This window comes from Balaenoptera physalus, assembly GCF_965194825.1.
Source record: "Balaenoptera physalus genome assembly, chromosome: 6".
Classification (NCBI taxonomy): Eukaryota; Metazoa; Chordata; class Mammalia; order Artiodactyla; family Balaenopteridae; genus Balaenoptera; species Balaenoptera physalus.
Genome location: NC_138885.1, coordinates 96545195 through 96564551, shown reverse-complemented (window position 1 = coordinate 96564551; position 19357 = coordinate 96545195). Strand labels below are relative to the sequence as shown.

Here is a 19357-nt window from a genome sequence, read left to right as displayed (position 1 = left end):
TTTACTATTTTTCCAATGCTATGCTGATACCACACTGCCTTGACTATAGTATCTTTATAATAAGTTTTGAAATGAAGCATTATAAGCTCCCAAACTTTTTTCTTTTTCAAAGTTGTTTGGTTATTCCAGGCCCTTTGTATTTCCATATAAATTGGAAAATGAGATTGTCAATTGCTACCAAAAAAAAAAAAAAACTTTTGGGACTCATACTAGACTGTAATTTAGGGAGAATTGGCATCTTAATAATATCTAGTATTTTAATTCATGAACATAGTATCTCTTTAAGTAATATCTAGTATTTTAATTCATGAACATAGTATCTCTTTATTTAGTTACGTCTCTTTTAATTGCATTGTTTCCATTGAGAAGTCTGTGGTTATTCTTATCTTTCTTCTTTCCATGTGTCCTTTTTCTCTGCTTGCTTTTATGATTTTTCTCTTTGTCACTGATATTAAGCAATTTGATTATGATGTGACTTAGTATAGTTTTCTTCATGTATCTTATTCTTGGAGTTTTTCTCATATCTGTGGATTTAGAGTTTTCATCAAACTTGGAAACCTTTTAGCCATTATTTGAACTTGAGTTTTTTTTCTGTTCCCACTTACCTCCTTTAGGATCTCCTGTTATATGTGTAGTAGGCTGTTTGAACTTGTCCCAAGTTCACTGAAGCTGGGTTCACTTTCTTCAGTCTTTTTTCTTTCTGCATTTCATTTTATATAGTTTTTATTGCTATGTTTTTGAATTCACTAATCTTTCCTTCTGCAGTAACTAATCTATTAATTCCATCCAATATATTTTTTTATTTCAGACATATTTTTAATCTTTGGAAGTTTGTTTTGAGTTTTTGAAAATATTTCATGACTCTACTTAATGTATTTAATTTTAATCTACTTTCTTGAATATATGAAATATAATTACAATATCCATTTTGATGTCCTTGTCTACTAATTCTATAACCTATGCTGTTTCTGAGTCTATTTATATTGATTGATTTTTTCCATTGTGGTCCACGTTTTCCTACTTCTTTGTATATCTGGTAATTTTTTTATTGGATCACAAACACTGTTAATTTTACCCTGTTGGGTGCTGGATGTTTTTTTCCATATTTCTACAAATATTCTTGAGCTTTGTTCTTGGAGTAAAGATATTTAGAAACAGATTTACTTTTTTAAGGCTTGCTTTTATACTTCTTTATGTGAGACCAGAACAGCTTTTAATCTAGGGCTAATTTTGTCCCACCACTGCACAGCATTACCCTTCTGAGTACACTCTCTGACTTCCATAACTTACAAGGTCTATCCACCCTGGCTGGTGGGAATACAAACTCTTCTAAGCCCTATGTGAATCCCAGTGATTTTTCCTTCTAGTCCTTTTAGGCAGTTCTTTCCCCAAACTTGAGTAGTTTCCTCACACAAATATGCTTCTCAGTACTCAGGTGAAAACTCAAAGGGGCAGGGGAGGGGGGCTTCCCTGGTGGCACAGTGGTTAGGAATCCACCTGCCAATGCAGCGGACAAGGGTTCGAGCCCTGGTCCGGGAAGATCCCACATGCCGCGGAGCAATTAAGTCTGTGCGCTGCAACTACTGAGCCTGCGCTCTAGAGCCCGTGAGCCACAACTACTGAGCCTGCATGCCACAACTACTGAAGCCCACATGCCTAGAGCCCGTGCTCCACAACAAGAGAAGCCACTGCAATGAAAAGCCTGCACACTGCAACTAGAGAAAGCCCACGTGCAGCAATGAAGACCCAACACAGCCAAAAATTAATTAATTAATTAATTAAGATTTTTTTAAAAAGAACTCAAAAGGGATATGCTCTTCAGATCTTTAGAGCTTTATTGCTCTAAGGAGTCATCTCTTTGGTACTTTGCCCCATGAACTCCAACTGCCGTGGCCTCCCTGGACTCACACTGCCAACCCCTCATAGGCTCCAAGGAGAATGCAGTCCTTAGTCTATCTTGTCCAAAAGCAAACATTTCCTTAATGGCATTTTGATGAAGAAAGAAGGGAGAAAGAAAAACAAGTAAGAAAACAAATACTTTTTAAGAAAGAGAATGGAAGGGTAGGGAAGGAGAAATAAAAGAGGAGGTGGTAAAATTGCTTATAAAATTTTTAATAATACTGGAGAAAGCTTATGACACAATATTTTAAAGAATACAAAAGTGTACATACACAATGTAGTCTCAATTATGAAAACACACACACACACACATACACACACACACACACACATACACACACAAAATTGGGCCAGGACTAAGAAAGATGCTTAAAACACTTGCCCTTTGGAATAAAATTTTTCAATTTTTTGGTTTTTCTGTATTTTCTATCATTTTAGCAACAATAAGTAGAATTTTCATAATAAAGAAGAAAAAACTATAACTGACATGAACTGGATTCACCTTAAAATAAGAAGGAAAATAAGGAGAAAAAGATCAAAATATCTCAAATTTTGTAACAATTATTTTAGGTAAAAGGCTTCTATGAGTTTTCATATCAAGATAAGAAAGTCCACTTATTTATTTATTATTTATTTATTTATTTATTTATTTATTTTTGGCTGCATTGGGTCTTCGTTGCTGCACGCGGGCTTCCTCTAGTTGCGGCGAGCGGGGACTACTCTTTGTTGCGGTGCCCGGGCTTCTCATTGTGGTGGCTTCTCTTGTTGCCAAGCACGGGCTCTAGGCATGCGGGCTTCAGTAGCTGTGGATTGTGGGCTCGGTAGCTGTGGCTTGCAGGCTCTAGAGCGCAGGCTCAGTAGTTGTGGCACACGGGCTTAATTGCTCCGCGGCATGTGGGATCTTCCCGGACCAGGGCTCGAACCTGTGTTCCCTGCATTGGCAGGCGGATTCTTAACCTCTGCGCCATGAGGAAAGTCCCTGGAAAGTCCACTTATTTAACTTCCCAGAACATCACCACTCACCACCATCACCGCTTCTAAAAATGTAGCCACCAAAGATCCAAGAGACTTGTAATTCCAAATACGACGCTACACAATACTAGGTAAAACTGCCTTCTCCCTTACACTAACCTGAAGACTCTCCAATGATAGTCAGTGGCCAAATGCCTGCTGGCATTTGAAATGAATGCCAGAAATCGGGCTCCGGCTCTCCAAATTCTTGACTTACTGCGATGATGTTACAAATAGGTTTTCAGATGGGATATTGAACTTTGCAGTAACATTTAAACTCCATAAAATTCAAAGAAAAAGGGAATGTTATTTTAAACAGTCCCAAGAACAAACAAATCTGTAGGGGTTACTGCATATGAAAACCGAATTCTCTTTGCTAGACTTATGTGCAACATGTCCTCCAACCATGCTTCCTCTGCCATCTTGTATTGATAAATTCAGTGTTTGTAGGATTTAAAGAGATTTTGTGTAAAGATAGTTTATCTAAATGAACATAAACAAAATAAAAATAGTCTTTCCCCAGAAAAGCAAACATTTTGCCTCTTTGTTCACTGATTTCCCAGTAAAATTCAGTGTTTCTTCTTCTATGTAAACCTTGTATTTGCCATGGCTAACTCAGTTTTCTGCTATTCTGTTCATACATATTAAAGGACTCAATGACATAATTGGCTTTGCTTTTCACTCAGTTGCTTAGGGCTTATAAAAATAAAACGCAAATACCCACAGCTGTTCAAGGCAATCACTCAGCTCTTTGAGAAAAAAATACAGACATAGGGACAGGTGGCCTCAGTCTCAGCACAACATTCAGAATCAAGGGTGCAGCAACTGCAGCTGTGTTTCCAGGAGAAAACAGCAAAGTCCCTGGCTTTCTAGGCTAATTATAGCTATAATATGGACAGGCGAGATCAAGAGAGTGATGTGTCTTGAATCTTGCTTCTCCTGGAAGTTGACCAACCGATATCCAAAGTCTTCCTCTCTGGGAATACCTCAGGATTTCTGATTACCCAGGGGAGGTAGTTCAACAATCCAGAAAATGAGAAGTTAGCAGCAAACTGATTTCTGGTGGTGAAGTCGGGAAGAATGTACCAGGAGGTCTACCCGCCCTTTCTGCAGATAGCCTGATTGCAATAACTTGACGTTCTAAGTACAATTGAGCAAAGGCACGAAGATGGAGCAAGGGAAGGCGATAGCTGAGATGGATTTGAAGGAGAATAACTAAGTGGGTGATACTGTCTGGTTCTACCCTTAATATGCTTACAGCACGCAGCCTAGTCAAGGCTTCCAACTGATACCCAGGGGGTGTGAGATCGCAGAAGTCATGACTCTTGTTTCAAACATGGCTGTCCTAGCTGCTTCCAGTTCCCTTCAGCCATGGCTACCCCCAGAGCTTGCCTTATGACCCCTTGAATCTCAGGATTCCTGCACAACACTTTTCAGCTTTATTTACATTCCTAACTTCAGATTCATCACAGAATTGGGTTGGGAGTCCCTACTCCATGTCTCAGTCCTACTGGCCACATCCCTGACCAGGTCGTCCCTCCGCAAAGTGGCAAGTGAACCAAATAGCAGCTTAAATCTTGATACCATCTTTCTACCCTAAATTACCATAAAGCCTTTCCAAAACAATTCAGCCATTGATTTATGGGCTATATTGGCACTTCTCAAACATTTTTTATGGCAGCTCTTTTACCTTATTCATTCCTAATTTCCAGTGGAAAAAGAATTTGAGAAGAAAAATCAAGATGATGATACAAGAAAAAAATCTAACAAAGGGAAAACCTAGCGGTAATTTTTCATATATGTTAATAAATATTTATTAAGTTAATGAATATGTGTATAACAATGGCACACCATTAACCAACTCAAGTCAAAACTGATGATGCACTCATAAAGATCAGTCCTTCCAAACTTTATGGACATTCCAATCATCTCCTTTTATGAATTCTAAATTTTAAGAGGTTAGAGGATACCTGCTTTCACTGCTTCTATTCAGCATAATACTGGAAGTTCTAGCCAGAACAATTAGGCAAGAAAAATAAATAAAAGGCATCCAAAATGGAAAGGAAAAAGTAAAATGATCTCTGTTGGGAGATGATAGTAATACCAGAGCTGTGCTAAGCCATATTGGAGCTTATGACAAAAGGAAAATTCAGTAATACTGATTCTGTATTTAATTTAAAATTTGATATTTTGTTCATCATTGACTTTTACATTAATTTTGATGTTTTAAAATATGTTTATCTTGACCATTTAGTTTTTTGGTGCTTCCTTAAATTTTGTACCTGAGGTGAGTGCCTCACTTGCTTACCTTAGTCTGGGCCTTGTTTAAAACTCAGCAAGTTTCTAGTTTGTAGTCTTAATCATACCCCCAAAATTATGTCACTTTGCTGTAAGAATGGAAGGAAAATCTTATATCTGCGGATTATTTCCTAACCCATCTGGAGGCTCTTTACCATCTAGGGCTTTTGCATTTGCTGTGCCTTGCCCTGCATTCTCTTCCCGTCTTCACATGGTTGGCTGTCTCTCATCATTAACAGATTAAGTGTCTTATCAGAGAAATCGTCACCAAACTCCTTCTAAAATGGGTTTTTTAATGTCTCCTTTATTATTTGGAACACAGAATCCTATTTGTTTCTTTCATAGCACTTAAAAAATTGCACTTATGTACGTGTTTGCTGAGTTCTTTATCATGTGTACTCCCCCCTGCCATTACTCTATAAGCACCAAGAGGACAGAGACCCTGTCTTGTTCACCATTATATCACCATTACCTAACAGAGGGCCTAACATACAGTAGGTTCTTAATATATATTGATTGAATGGGTGAAGAAGCTAAGGGGGATTCAGAAACACCCAGATGAGTTGGGGACCTTCCCAGACAGAAGACTTTTGCTCTGCTTCCTGTTGAACATCTGGAATGCAATCACCTTATCAGTTCCCCCTACCACCCACAAGAGACCCAAACTCTGAAAGTAAATCAGGTGGTGAGCATGGTTTGGGAGGCGTGATCTAGATGGGATTCAGTTATCGCTGAAAGCTGGTAAGGGGGTTTGGAAGAAAAAGTACTAGTCAGGGTAGAAGTGGAATGTGTAGTGGGAAGGAAGAGTGTTGTTGCACCAGGACCAAATGGGAGTTATAACCAGACTTCAAGGGGTTTCCCTAGTAGTAGTCAGGACTGGGGTGAACCCGGTCAGCCAGGGAAACCACTGGCCCTGATCAAACCAGAGAGGCCAGAACACAAATTACACTAAGCAACGGCTTCGCCCTGGAATGCATTCAGGCCTGGCACCAACCAGGTGGATGACAGATATTACTAAGGAGCCAGCAGACACAGGTTTATGAACACAGGACGCCCTCTACTCAATACCATAAGATTATATAAGCAAATACACCAAGACACCATCTTGGAGTGAAGCAAGGGGGAAGAAGAGGGGTAAAAACTAAAAGACCAAAGACCAAAAAGACTAGTTAAATTGTTTTTTTTTTAATATTCATTAGTTCTTTTCTTTTTCTTTTCAGTAATACTTTTTTTTGGCCTTGTTAGAGAATTGTACAATAAGCAACTGATTTGCTGTTAATCTATTAAAAATAGAGAAGGATAATTGAAATATATGCTGAACATCAAAGCTGATCTGGTGCTCAATGGGGAAAACAGAGAACGGACGCTATCATTTTGTCTCAGTCTGCTTAACTTTAGGTTTAAATCATTGAATTGGGCTAAGTTTGTTTTTCTTCTTTCTCCTGTCTTGTAAAGAAGACCACTTCAGTTTTGGAGAACTAAGAATCTACATTTTCTTAACACATTCAAGAGACAGTGCAAGAAAATTAAAAGATTTCACAGCAAATGAACGAAAGAACTCTGATGGGCTATGATTTGGAAACATGGGTCTATATGGCTGATTTGAATACTACCTATTGCTGCTTTTTGTTTGGTCCTAGAATGATTGACTTATAGACTACTACAGCTGGGCAATTCCTTAGTACTCACGTGTTTCAATCTTCCTTATTTGACAAATGAGGAAAGATATTATTTGTTCATCCCAGTTTTGTTCCTTTAAAATGCCATCCTCACCTCACAAGTCATGCCAGAACTCATATGGAAGATGTCCCCACTAAGTTACACGAATCCTCCACCTTTACTTGCCCTGCACTCCCATCCTGTTCCAGGCTCTCACTCTCTGTTAATGCTTCATCCAGACTCTCCCTCCAGTGCATAACTCAATGCAGTATCTCCCCCTTTAGTGGTCTGACTGCAGAGTCAGCTCCATTTCTAAGCAGTTACTCTTGCTATGGCTGTGCAGTAAAACGATCTTATGAGTAGCTCCTATCTAGATAAGCTTCTTCCTGGTTTGACCCGGCCCTCAAGACTTCACACCAGTATATTGATCAGTAGGCAACATTCTCAGGTCTGTTCTGACCTTGGCAATGAGAATAAATATCTGTTTTATTTTTCTACATCTTGATGGTTTCAATTAGATTATAAATTCCTTGAAACAAGGATTATTCATCTTTATATTCTTCCCCACATTACCTAAGACAGTTGCTGGCATATAACTAGTGACAAAAGTATTGGTTAATTGATTTAAATCACTCCCTGATCGCCAATACAACCCTACTCCATATTCTGAGTGAGCAGGGTAGGCAGCTGCTGGCTTGATATAAATTTAGAATTTAGGAAAGCTCTCCCAGCCCAAGGACTGTTTCTCTCTGCCAGAATCCCTAAAATAACCACATTACTCACTGCTTTGAGTCAAGGCCTTGAAAATTCTTGTTAAAATGCAAATGTCATTTGAGAGAGATAACATGAAGTTATCAATACCTATTAATAACATAGAATATTATTAGTTTAGCAGAGAATATCAAAGATCCAGAGGATGGAAGGGCAGACTTAAGTCAACCCCAAAATTTAGGACCTAGTAAAATCAGGAACAGTATCTTGGCAATAGGTGGATGCGTATTGAAAGGAACAATTATCTCAGAAAACTCAAATGAGGTGATAGTAAAAATGCACCTGATAGAGTGAAAATATGATTAATAGTAATATAATAACTATTTTTTAGGTACATACACTGTGTCAGATAGTTTTCTAGGTGCTTTACATATTTTAGCTCACTTTTCATTTCTTCATCTCTAAGATAGGTATAATTATTATTCCACACTTTTAGTTGAAGAAACCAAGGCAGAGAGACATTAAGTGATTTGCCCAATGTCACAAAGCCAGTACGGTGTAGGGCTGGAATTGGAACAAGCTCTCTGGTTCTAGAGTCTCTAGGTTGAACCTCCAAGCCACAGCCTTCGATTGTTGTTTTCGTAATATGGTCATGATTTTAACCACAGAAAGAGGGTTGATCATTCATTCCTCTCAAGCTCACTCACCTACAATCTACGAGTTTCTCCATATGTCTATTCATTTCCATTCCTCCTACAAGCTAACCCAAGTTCTCTTTATTTCTTTTCTAGGAAGCACTCACTGTCTGCCAAGCACTGTGCCAGACCTTATCTCATTTAAGCCTCAGATAAAATATTAATAATTTCTACATGAAGAAACTAAGGCACAGGAGGCTCATTACCTGCCCCCCCGCCAAAGTCGTTCTGTAATATTAGTCCTGGGATTTGAACCCACAAAGGCTGATTCCAGAGCCCTTAGTCATATTTCCTGAGTGACCCAACCACATGGTTATCCTACAAGTTTCCTAACTCACCTCCCTTTGGCTGGTCTGTCCCTCAACCCAACTCCCACATCTCAAACCCTAAGGTCCCCTCTCCTGGCTCCTAATCTGTTGTTCAAGGAAGTGGAGGCTCAGGCTCCCACCTTCTTCTTGTTTCTCCAGGTATAAGTACCTACTGAATAGCTACTAACACATTTGACTACATTTTTAAAAAGAAGAAGAAATTAAACATTTCTCCAAGACCACAAACAATTCAACAAACAAAGGGCAACTCAGTGGGGAGTGGGAAGGGGGGAGGGGCAAGAAAGAGGTAGAGGATTAAGAGGAGGTAAAACTACTATGTATAAAATAAAATGAGCTACAAGGAGCTCTTTCCCATCTTGCAAGATGGCGGGTGAAAAAGCTGAGAAGCCAGATACTAAGGAGAAAAAACCTGAAGCCAAGAAGGCTGATGCTGGTGGCAAGGTTAAAAAGGTGAAGAAGGTTAAGAAGGGGAAGCCCCGCTGAAGCCGAAACCCTGTCCCGGTCAGAGGAATTGGCAGACATTCCCAATCGGCTATGTATTCCAGAAAGGCCTTGTACAAGAGGAAGTATTCAGCAGCTAAAGCCAAGGTTGAAAAGAAAAAGAAAAAGAAGGTGGCAGTTCTTGCTACTGTCACAAAACCAGTTGGTGGTGTCAAGAATGGTGGTACCCGAGTGGTTAAATTTTGCAAAATGCCTAGGTATTATCCTACTGAAGATGTGCCCTTGAAAACTGTTGAGTCGGCAAAAAACCCTTCAGTAAGCATGTGAGAAAACTGCACTAGCATCACTCCTGGGACCATTCTCATTATCCCCCCTGGGTGCCACAGAGGCAAGAGGGTCATTTTCCTGAAGCAGCTGAGCAGTGGCTTGCTACTTGTGACTGGGTCTCTGTCCCTCAATTGAGTTCCTCGGCGTAGAACACACCAGAAATTTGTCATTGCCACCTCCATCAAAATTGATATCAGTGGTGTGAAAATCCCGGAACATCTCACTGACGCTTACTTCAAAAAGAAGCTGTGTAGCTCTACTTACAATAGCCAGGACATGGAAGCAACCTAAGTGTCCATCGACAGATGAATGGATAAAGAAGATGTGGCACATATATACAATGGAATATTACTCAGCCATAAAAAGAAACAAAATTGAGTTATTTGTAGTGAGGTGGATGGACCTAGAATCTGTCATACAGAGTGAAGTAAGTCAGAAAGAGAAAAACAAATACCGTATGCTAACACATGTGCATGGAATCTAAAAAAAAAAATGGTTCTGAAGAGTCTAAAGGCAGGACAGGAATAAAGATGCAGACGTAGAGAATGGACTTGAGGACACGGGGAGGGGGAAGGGTAAGCTGGGACGAAGTGAGAGAGTGGCATGGACATATATACACTACCAAATGTCAAACAGATAGCTAGTGGGAAGCAGCCGCATAGCACAGGGAGATCAGCTCGGTGCTTTGTGACCACCTAGAGGGGTGGGATAGGGAGGGTGGGAGGGAGGGAGACACAAGAGGGAGGGGATATGGGGATATATGTATACACATAGCTGATTCACTTTTTGATACAGCAGAAACTAACACACCATTGTAAAGCAATTATACTCCAATAAAAATGTTTAAAAAAAAATTTTTTTTTAAAAAAGAAGCTGTGTAAGCTCAGGCACCAGGAAGGTGAGATCTTCGACACAGAGAGAGAGAACCACGAGGTTACAGAGCAGAGCAAGGTGGATCAGGAAGCTGCGGACTCACAAATTCTGCGAAGAATCAAAGCTGTTCCTCAGCTCCAGGGCTGCCTCCGCTCTGTATCTGCTCTCACAAATGGAATTTATCCTCACAAAGCAGTGTTCTAAACTTCTTACAAAAACCTAATTAAATAACTGACCCATTTGAAAAAAAAAAAAAGCTGCAAAGATATATACAACACAGGAAATAGTACAACACAGGGAACATAGCCAATATCTTGTAACTATAAATGAAATATAACTTTTAAAAATTGTGAAACACTATATTGTACACCTGATACTTGTATAGTATTGTACCCCAATTAAACTATACCTCAATCAAAGTGGGAGGGCAATTCAGGAAAATATTTATAGCATATGTTGCAAAGGACTAATTTTCTTCATTTACAAAGAGCTCTTAGAGATATGTCTCCCCAAAAGGAAAAATTGACATGGGATATAAACAGGTTAAGTCCAATTTAAAAGATTTGCACTTAAGAGATGGGCCAAGATAGGGGAGTAGAAAGACCCTGAGCTCACCTCCTTTCATGGGCACACCAAAATTACAACTATTTACAGAACAACCATCAGTGAAAAAGGCCAGAACCTACCAGGAAAGATCTTCCACAACTAAAGATAGAAAGAAGAAACCACAACCAGACACAAGAAAAACTTTCTGGCCTCCCCCTCTGTACCAGGAAGGGCAGATCGATTCTCAAATCATCGGAGACAGCACTAGATGCTTATCAGCCCGGAGATGGCGCCAGAGAAACCTACAGAACAAACCTTGCTAAAAACAACACATTTTCCATTAGTTTCCTTTATATATTTACCTTTCCACAATTTGCCATCTCCTAGAAGCCCAAAGTGCTTTTCCTTTGTTTTGTCACTACTCTAAAAGTTTATTGTTCTGTATTAAGATGCTATAAAAACCCAGCTGACACCTTGATCTTGGACTTTCCAGCTTCCAGGACTGTGAGAGATAAATGTTTGTTACTTCAGTCACCCAGTCTATGGATTTTATTATAGCAGCCCAAACGGCCATAAAAGGCCCTTAGCTCTGGGGTTTTAAATTACTTCTCCCTACTCCTTTTCCACTCCTCTTCCTCCTTCCCAGTCCAATGCACCATATGACCCAGCAAAACAATTTACTCACAGATTCTTACTTCTGTATGCTGGGAGATACTCCTCCATGGGTCTCTCGCGTTCCTACATGTCTTACTGAGTGTGCCAAGAATGCAAAGCCCTAACTGATCTTTACCAGGACCATTTCTCAGGATTATATAGAACCTTTGTAGATGAGGCAATGTCTTCCTCTGGGACAAAGAGCAGACTTGCTTACTGCTTGCTATAAAACAACAGGTTCCCAAGCTCAGTGTTTCTCTCTTGTAATACAACCCACTACATGTGCAAACATGCACCTGGACCCTCTGTGTCACTGTCATGGGGCTTAGGAAATAAGGGAACTGACACAAATAATGCTGATTGATTCTTACGCTACTAGCCAGGCTGTGAGTAATATTGTCCTTTGTATCTTACCCAGGAATCTTGTGTCTTCTACCAACACCCATGAAGCCATAATAGGACTTCTCTGGTGGCACAGTGGTTAAGAATCCGCCTGCCAATGCAGGGGACACAGGTTCGAGCCCTGGTCCGGGAAGATCCCACATGCCGTGGAGCAACTAAGCTCACACGCCACAACTACTGAGCCTGTGCTCTAGAGCCCTCAAGCCACAACTACTGAGCCCACGTGCCACAACTACTGAAGCCCGCGCTCCTAGAGCCCATGCTCCACAACAAGAGAAGCCACCACAATGAGAAGCCTGCACACCACAATGAAAGAGTAGCCCCGGCTTGCCGCAACTAGATAAAGCCTGCTCACAGCAACAAAGACCCAACACAGCCAAAAATAAATAAATAAACAAATTTATTTTAAAAAACCATACTAGGCTAAGTTATTAGCATGTAAGTAGAGTAAAATCAAACTTACCTGACAGTGGAGCCTCTTCTCCACTCCTATGCCATTGCTCACACATTCTCTTGAAACATTCTTTCCTCCTGCCTCTGCTTCTTTGTTTCTTCTTCTTTCTTTCTTTTTTTGGTTATTCCAGTTTTTAAATTCCTTTTTCCTACTAATTTCAAAATTATACTTTATATTTTTATTCTTTTATTCTCCTTAGGTCATGCTCCTGTACCTCCAAAAAATGTTTAATCAGTATCTCCTTTCCTCTTCCAAACTCTACGAAGTTTCAGCATGCTTTAACACCTATTACACAACCTCTTTTTCTATGTTACGGTTGTCTTCTAACTTAATTTCACCTCATTTTAATTTTCCTCCCCTTTCACTAGTTTTATTTTGTCTGCTATAGGCGATTATTCAGGTTTACCACGTGCTTACCAATTGTTTTGCTCACCATTGCCTCTTGCATCCCAATCCTTCCTTCGAGGTTTCAATCTTTTCTTAGAGTGAAGTATGTCTTTCAGTAGTTCTTTCAGCAATGGTTTGTGAGAAGTAAATTCTTTCAGCCTCTTTATCTGAAATACCCTTATTTCATCCTCACTCTTTAGAGACTGCAATAGCAAATGTTTTTCACATTAGTGTACATAAGAGTGATCTGGGGGAATTTGTCAAATGTAGATTCTTGGGTTCCTTAGAGCTTCTAGTTTAGTAGTTTGGGAAGGGATGGGATAGGATTCAATCTTTTCAATTACCACTCAAAGTGATTCTGATGTAAATAGGTCAAGGCCACACTTTGGGAAGAAATAGGTCTATAGACAGAGGGATGCCGTGGAAAAGATTTTTAGTTTGTTTTTTACATTTTTTCCTTATAAAATTTGTACATACACATTAAAGGGATTTTAGAAAAATGAGAAAGAAAAAGACATTTAATTATATCTTATATCCAAATATAATTGCTGGTAATATTATTTACAGTTGATGTTCATTATTAGCAGATTCCAAATGCACCTACTCCCTAAAATTTATTTGGAACTCCAGCATCAATACTTGTGGACATGCACACAGCGCTGAAAATTTTGAGTGGCCTATTGGACCTGCACTGGTTTCCAGATGAGGAAAGGCACACGCTCCCTTCTGGTTCAGCTCTCGTGCAGAAGTGGCCAGAAGATGGAGCCGGTAGGGGGCAGTGTGGTGTAGCGAAAGAAGCTCCGGCTCCAGGATCACCTGGACAGGACTTGAATCTCAACTCTGGTTCCTGTGACTGATGAGATGGTCTCAGGCAAGTCACTTAACAGCCCTGAACCTCATGGTTTTCTACCATGATGACTTCTTTTTAGTATTTAAGATTATGATCTATGTGAGAGACATATATACATGAATATATTTCCCCTAGGAGCAATGATTCAGTATTTGCTAATTCAGTGTTTCCAGACTTTATGGAACGTAACTACCGTTTTGAAAATTGACTGTATTTTCTCCCAGACTTTTTAATATGCTTCAGGTTTTTGCAATATTGCTGTCGAGATTTGTATATATCTTACCCAGGTGAGCCTCTCCCTTTCCTGATCACCATCTCCAAGGCAGTGGTTTCAACCTGGCTGCACATCAGAATCACCTGGGGAGCTCTTACAAAATACTGATGCCCAGACCCCATCTCCAGAGATTCAGATTCAATTATTATGACGCGAGGCTCAGGAATCAGTAGACTTTGAGAGCTCCCAGGTGGTTCCAGAGTAACCTGGAGCAGAACCTCTGTTTAGTTTCTTTGGCAAAGAAGCTAATGGTCTCCATACACTTTGGAGCCACCCCTTTGGCAGCCCCGTATCCCTAAGGAATAGTACTACCCCACCCCCAGCCCTGCTCTGGCCATGGCCCATTCCTCTACCCGCCAGTGCCTGGAACTCACATCTAGTGAGTCCTTCCCAGGACAATGCTACTATTTGTGCCACTGAGTTCGTCGGAGGGGTGAGGTGGGAAGGGACCTGTGGTGCTTTTACTGACCTGCTCCTTAATCTCCCTTCCACAGTACCACACAAGGCTGAAAGAATAACAGGCTTTCTGGAAGACTGGAGGTAATGGAAGGGAACCGCAGAGCAAAGCAAAATGCAAACCAGGCACCAGAGGTGACTGTTCTAATAGTCCAGGGTAGAAGAGCCGTCACCACCAAACCTGTCTGTGTGCAGACCCAGATCCCTGCCTCTGCCTTCTTCCTCTTAGGCAATCCACGCGACACACCCTCAGTGGAGCATCTCCCAGAGTTCTGAGTTTCTCAGACTAGAATAATATTCCTGGAGAGGTCGAAAGGGGTCTCTACCATTATAAGCTAAAGATATGCATCTTCCTTCCTGACAGATTCAGCAGATAACCACTGAATCAGATGCACACACACACACAGAGACAAAGATAATTCTCAGAGCTCAGTCTCAGTTCACACCAAGGGTTTAGAGAAACAGTTTCCTAAATGTGAGTTAACAAGGCCTCCACATACATCAAAGATAATGTTTTACCTTATTATACGCAACAATGTCAACCTCAACACCCCACAACTGTCTGCTAGTCTCCCGCTCACAAACCCTTCCCAGGTCTGTAATTTCTGCATCTTTTTTAAGCATCAGAGCCACCTATCTCTGATGGCCACATCTGGCTCCACAAAGAAATTGGAAAGTATTGAAAATCCTTCTTGCTTTTCTATTATATCAAATCATTTTCTTAGGCAGGGCATCTCCAAGACTAGCTCTTGTCAGTAGTAGAATGCGATATAAGTTTAATTAGCCTTCCCTACCTCACCCGGGGCAGGGGGAAGGGTGGAGATGGGAGGAAGAAAGGGAAGGTTTCAACTCTTTTTCTGTATTTTATGTGTTTAGATTTTGATACAGTTTTGTATTTTCACATGTTTACTAAGCTTTGTTGCATAGGTACTTTCCTATGCTATAAAATAGTGCAATTAGGTATTTTTAGTTGCTGAAAAATATTTCATTGACTGGGTATACCATGGGCTACTTAACTATGTATATGTACATTGTTTGTTTCCAATTTTTATTATCTTAAATAATGCTGCATTAAACATCTCTGTATTCAAAGCACCTTGCTTAGGACTACCTGCTGAGGATGGGTGCTGCGAAATAGAACTGCCGAGTCACAAGACAGGTATATTTGTTATATTTCTCAAATATAACATATTGTGAATTTCTCAAATTCTTGAGAAATATTGGCACCACTTTTCCAAAAGACATGTACCAACTTGCATCTTCCCCAGGAGACTGGATGGGAATGGCTTTTAAAAGAGAAATGACATGATCAGATCTGCATTTTAGAAACGTGTCCGGCTTCATGTCTAGGCCTGGTTAGGTGGGGTTTTGGTAGTCCAGGTGTAGATGGTAGGGGCCTGGTAAAAACTAGAGGGAAGGTTTTACTAAGTAGACTCAGTCACCAGACAACCAGGATAGAAGCAAGGTCCATATTGGCCTTAAAATCACCATGAATATATCACGAAGTTGAAGGGAGCCTAGAGCAGTATTCCCCTCTCTACCACAATTGTGACATCACGTAGTGTCTGCTAGATTTGGTTGGAAATTACTGCAGCATCTGAGGACCCTTGAGGATGTTTTCTATCCACATAAAATTACATTGTGCAGAAATGCCATCTACGTGGATATCAGAGTATCAAGAAGCATACAAATAATGAGATATTTTTCATAATCAAGCTTTTGTTTTTTAAAAACAATTAAAACACTTTCCTTTCTTTATTTATAATTGCAAAAATAAGCCACGCTCACTCTCCTACTTCTAATTTTCATGCTGATTCTCCCATGTTCTAGAGAGCTTTAATGTCTTCAGAATAAATTTCCCTCAGGATTACTTTAGAACCCAAAAATAGTCACTACAGCACTAGAGTTCCCTTTTACTTCACTAAGAAAGATAATTTTTATAAATCATTTTAAATTGTCCATTTACAAATAACTAGAACTTAAATTTCTATTTTAAAGACAGTAAAACTTGCATTTTAAATTCCAGTACACAAAGTATATTGATCTAAACCTCAAGTCTCGGATATATAAACTCTAACCACGACAGCAACAATTTTAACCAAAAAAGATCATCATCCTCAAAAAATCATCAAAATGATAATAATCATCAAAAAAGGTGAAGAATATTTATTTCATGTAGTTTTACCTAATTTTGTTTATCCTTTATATCTATGGAAATTTTTCTAAAGATTAAAAAAAAATCAAAGCTTTTCATGGGGACAACATGAAAAAACAATTTTTCAGGATAAATCTTAGCGGTTATTCTATTTATCCATCTCTTAGGTATCTGTCTCAATTGGTTCTTGCATATGTGATGCTTTTCATTAAAATCGGAAATGGTTATTTTTACAACGGAATCTGCTCCACACACTTAGAATTTTCAGTCTCATTTAAGGATACACCAAAAGCCATGGAGTGTTGGGCACTTTCAAGAATATAATCAATTTCTTCAGATAATTTTCTGCAGACTGTTAGTTGGCTTTCCTCTAATACCAACTCTGGTTTTAATTACATTGAAGAATAAGGTTTTTGACTATTCTTTTGACTGTCAAATACCAGGGAGATAATGCTCTATATTGTGCCAAAATAGTGAAATACAAAAATTGCTTTGCTTGCCAAAGTATACTAAGGGTCACACTTTACCAGATAACAATGGATAATCGCCCAGTAGCCTGTGGGGAAACCTTCACTTAAAAAAAGCTTTTTTCAAAAAAAAATAAAAAAGGTCATGAAGAACCTAGTGGCAAGATGGGAATAAAGACACAGACCTACTAAAGAATGGACTTGAGGATATGGGGAGGGGGAGGGGTGAGATGTGACAGGGTGAGAGAGTGTCATGGACATATATACACTACCAAATGTAAAATAGATAGCTAGTGGGAAGCAGCCGCATAGCACAGGGAGATCAGCTCGGTGCTTTGTGACCGCCTGGGGTGGGTGGGATGGGGAGGGTGGGAGGGAGGGAGATGCGGGAGGGAGGAGATATGGGAACGTGTGTATATGTGTAGCTGATTCACTTTGTTATAAAGCAGAAACTAACACACCATTGTGAAGCAATTATACTTCAATAAAGATGTTTAAAAAAAAAAAAAGCTTTTTTCTAAGACAGGAAAAGAAGCAGAAATGGTCAGCTACTATTGAAAACTCTGCATATAGTCCTAGAAGCATAATTTGTCATTTCCTTTTATGGTCCTTGTCTAAGCCTGTCACTCTTCTGGAAACCACTGATGCATAAATCATGTCATATAAGCCGTAACTGCCCAGCACTACTCTGTTATCCTACTTGCTCTCCGCTGGGACCCAGAAATGCATTTCCAAATGAAAATTACTTCCTAATTTAGGATAAAGAGAGAAGAACTGAACAAAAAATAGTTTTCTTAGCAATTTTCAAAATTTAGCAGAAGGAGTAGGTTCAGAGGAAGAAAGACCTAATCTACATGCTTGTTCTCCAAGACAGGTCTCTGCTCCCCACACAGTCCTCAGCCCCTCCCAGTCTCGAGAGACTGGCAGTGGCCAATAGGTTTCTTTGGGGGGTTAATGGGGAGGGGTTGGCAATCGGGATGAGTTAATATATATGTGAAGCCCTTAGAACAGCTCCTGGCACACTGTAAGCTCTCTAATCATCAGGATTATTATCACTGACATTAGGAAATGGTGAATCAGTCTTATTCCTTCTCAATACTCTGGAACATTTTGGAAATTCTGAGCCAATGAAGAAGACCCCAGAGTGTCTCATGACAAGTAAATGTACAGGGTCCTTAAGTGCTTCTGATCTTCTCCATTGGCCAGGCAGAGTCTCTGCTGCTTCTGTAGCACCAGCACCGTAGCCTCCCCACTCTACCACAGTGTAGTGGTGAATAGCAGGTGCAATTTCCACAACAGCTGCCACTCTCATCCACTGCTGCTGATATTGCCTTTGCTGTGTCTATCACGACGGCTAAAGGTGATCTCATCACCAGGATTATGGTCCTTCTATATGGACCACTTCCATATGGCTCATTAAAGTGTAATCTGACTCTTCCAGGTTATTTTCTCAAGCAAATAGAGACACGTGTCCTTAAGGCTGGATCAGAAGACTTTTATATGACAACGTGCGGTGTCTCCCTCGCCACAAACCCCAAACCTTAATTAATTCCCAAACCCTTAATGAGTCTCCTTGAGAACAGAAGTGCTGGTGGCTTTTTATGGACAATGACATTTCTTCTATCATTATGCAGATTAGATTTCCCCCCTTTACCCTCAGGAATATGTTCACTGCATTCACAACAGTGATGACAGTGACTGATTCTGAGCTCTCACAACCTGTTCACAGTCAAAGTGCCAAAGATGACTGAGACGAACACTCAATGGTTATCTTAAAGTATGGACAAGAACAAAGTGATGGGGCTTCCCTGGTGGCGCAGTGGTTAAGGGTCCGCCTGCCAATGCAGGGGACACGGGTTCGAGCCCTGGTCTGGGAAGATCCCACATGCTGCGGAGCAACTGGGCCTGTGAGCCACAACTACTGAGCCTGCGCGTCTGGAGCCTGTGCTCCGCAACAGGAGAGGCCGCGATAGTGAGAGGCCCGCGCACCGCCATGAAGAGTGGCCCCCGCTTGCCACAACTAGAGAAAGCCCTCGCACAGAAACGAAGACACAACACAGCCATAAATTAATTAATTAATTAAAAAAAAAAAAAAGAACAAAGTGATACTGTGTGACAAATGAAAGTATACATTTGAGATATGCAGCTGAGGTCCATGTTGGCATTTTTAAGAATAACAGGTTTGTGGAGACAAATGTAAAAGAAATGTAAAACCAAGAGAAGTGACACATAATATTTAGTAATCCAGGAACATTCTGAGAAGTCAACAGTAGATAAAAATCTTTAGGATAGATCAGTACTCAAAATCTTGTGATTGTAATCAAGCTTCTTTGATTGTCACTCTTACTAGGCAATTCCTCATTCTCGCACTCCTACTGAAACATTTTGAACTCTCTATAAGCATTCTGTTATGGGAAAGTGAGACTGATTTTTTTTCAAATAATGGGACTTCCGGAGCATTCAGAAACA

The 19357-nt window shown here is 40.1% G+C and overlaps 1 pseudogene across 1 annotated transcript; it reads left to right on the top strand.

Annotated features, from left to right (window-relative positions):
* The first annotated feature begins 2539 nt into the window (after positions 1-2539).
* Positions 2540-18775, top strand: LOC309662816 (large ribosomal subunit protein eL6-like; annotated as a pseudogene). Its single transcript has 2 exons — positions 2540-9616; positions 10241-18775. The product of its transcript is annotated as a large ribosomal subunit protein eL6-like (transcript).
* The last annotated feature ends 582 nt before the right edge of the window (positions 18776-19357 follow it).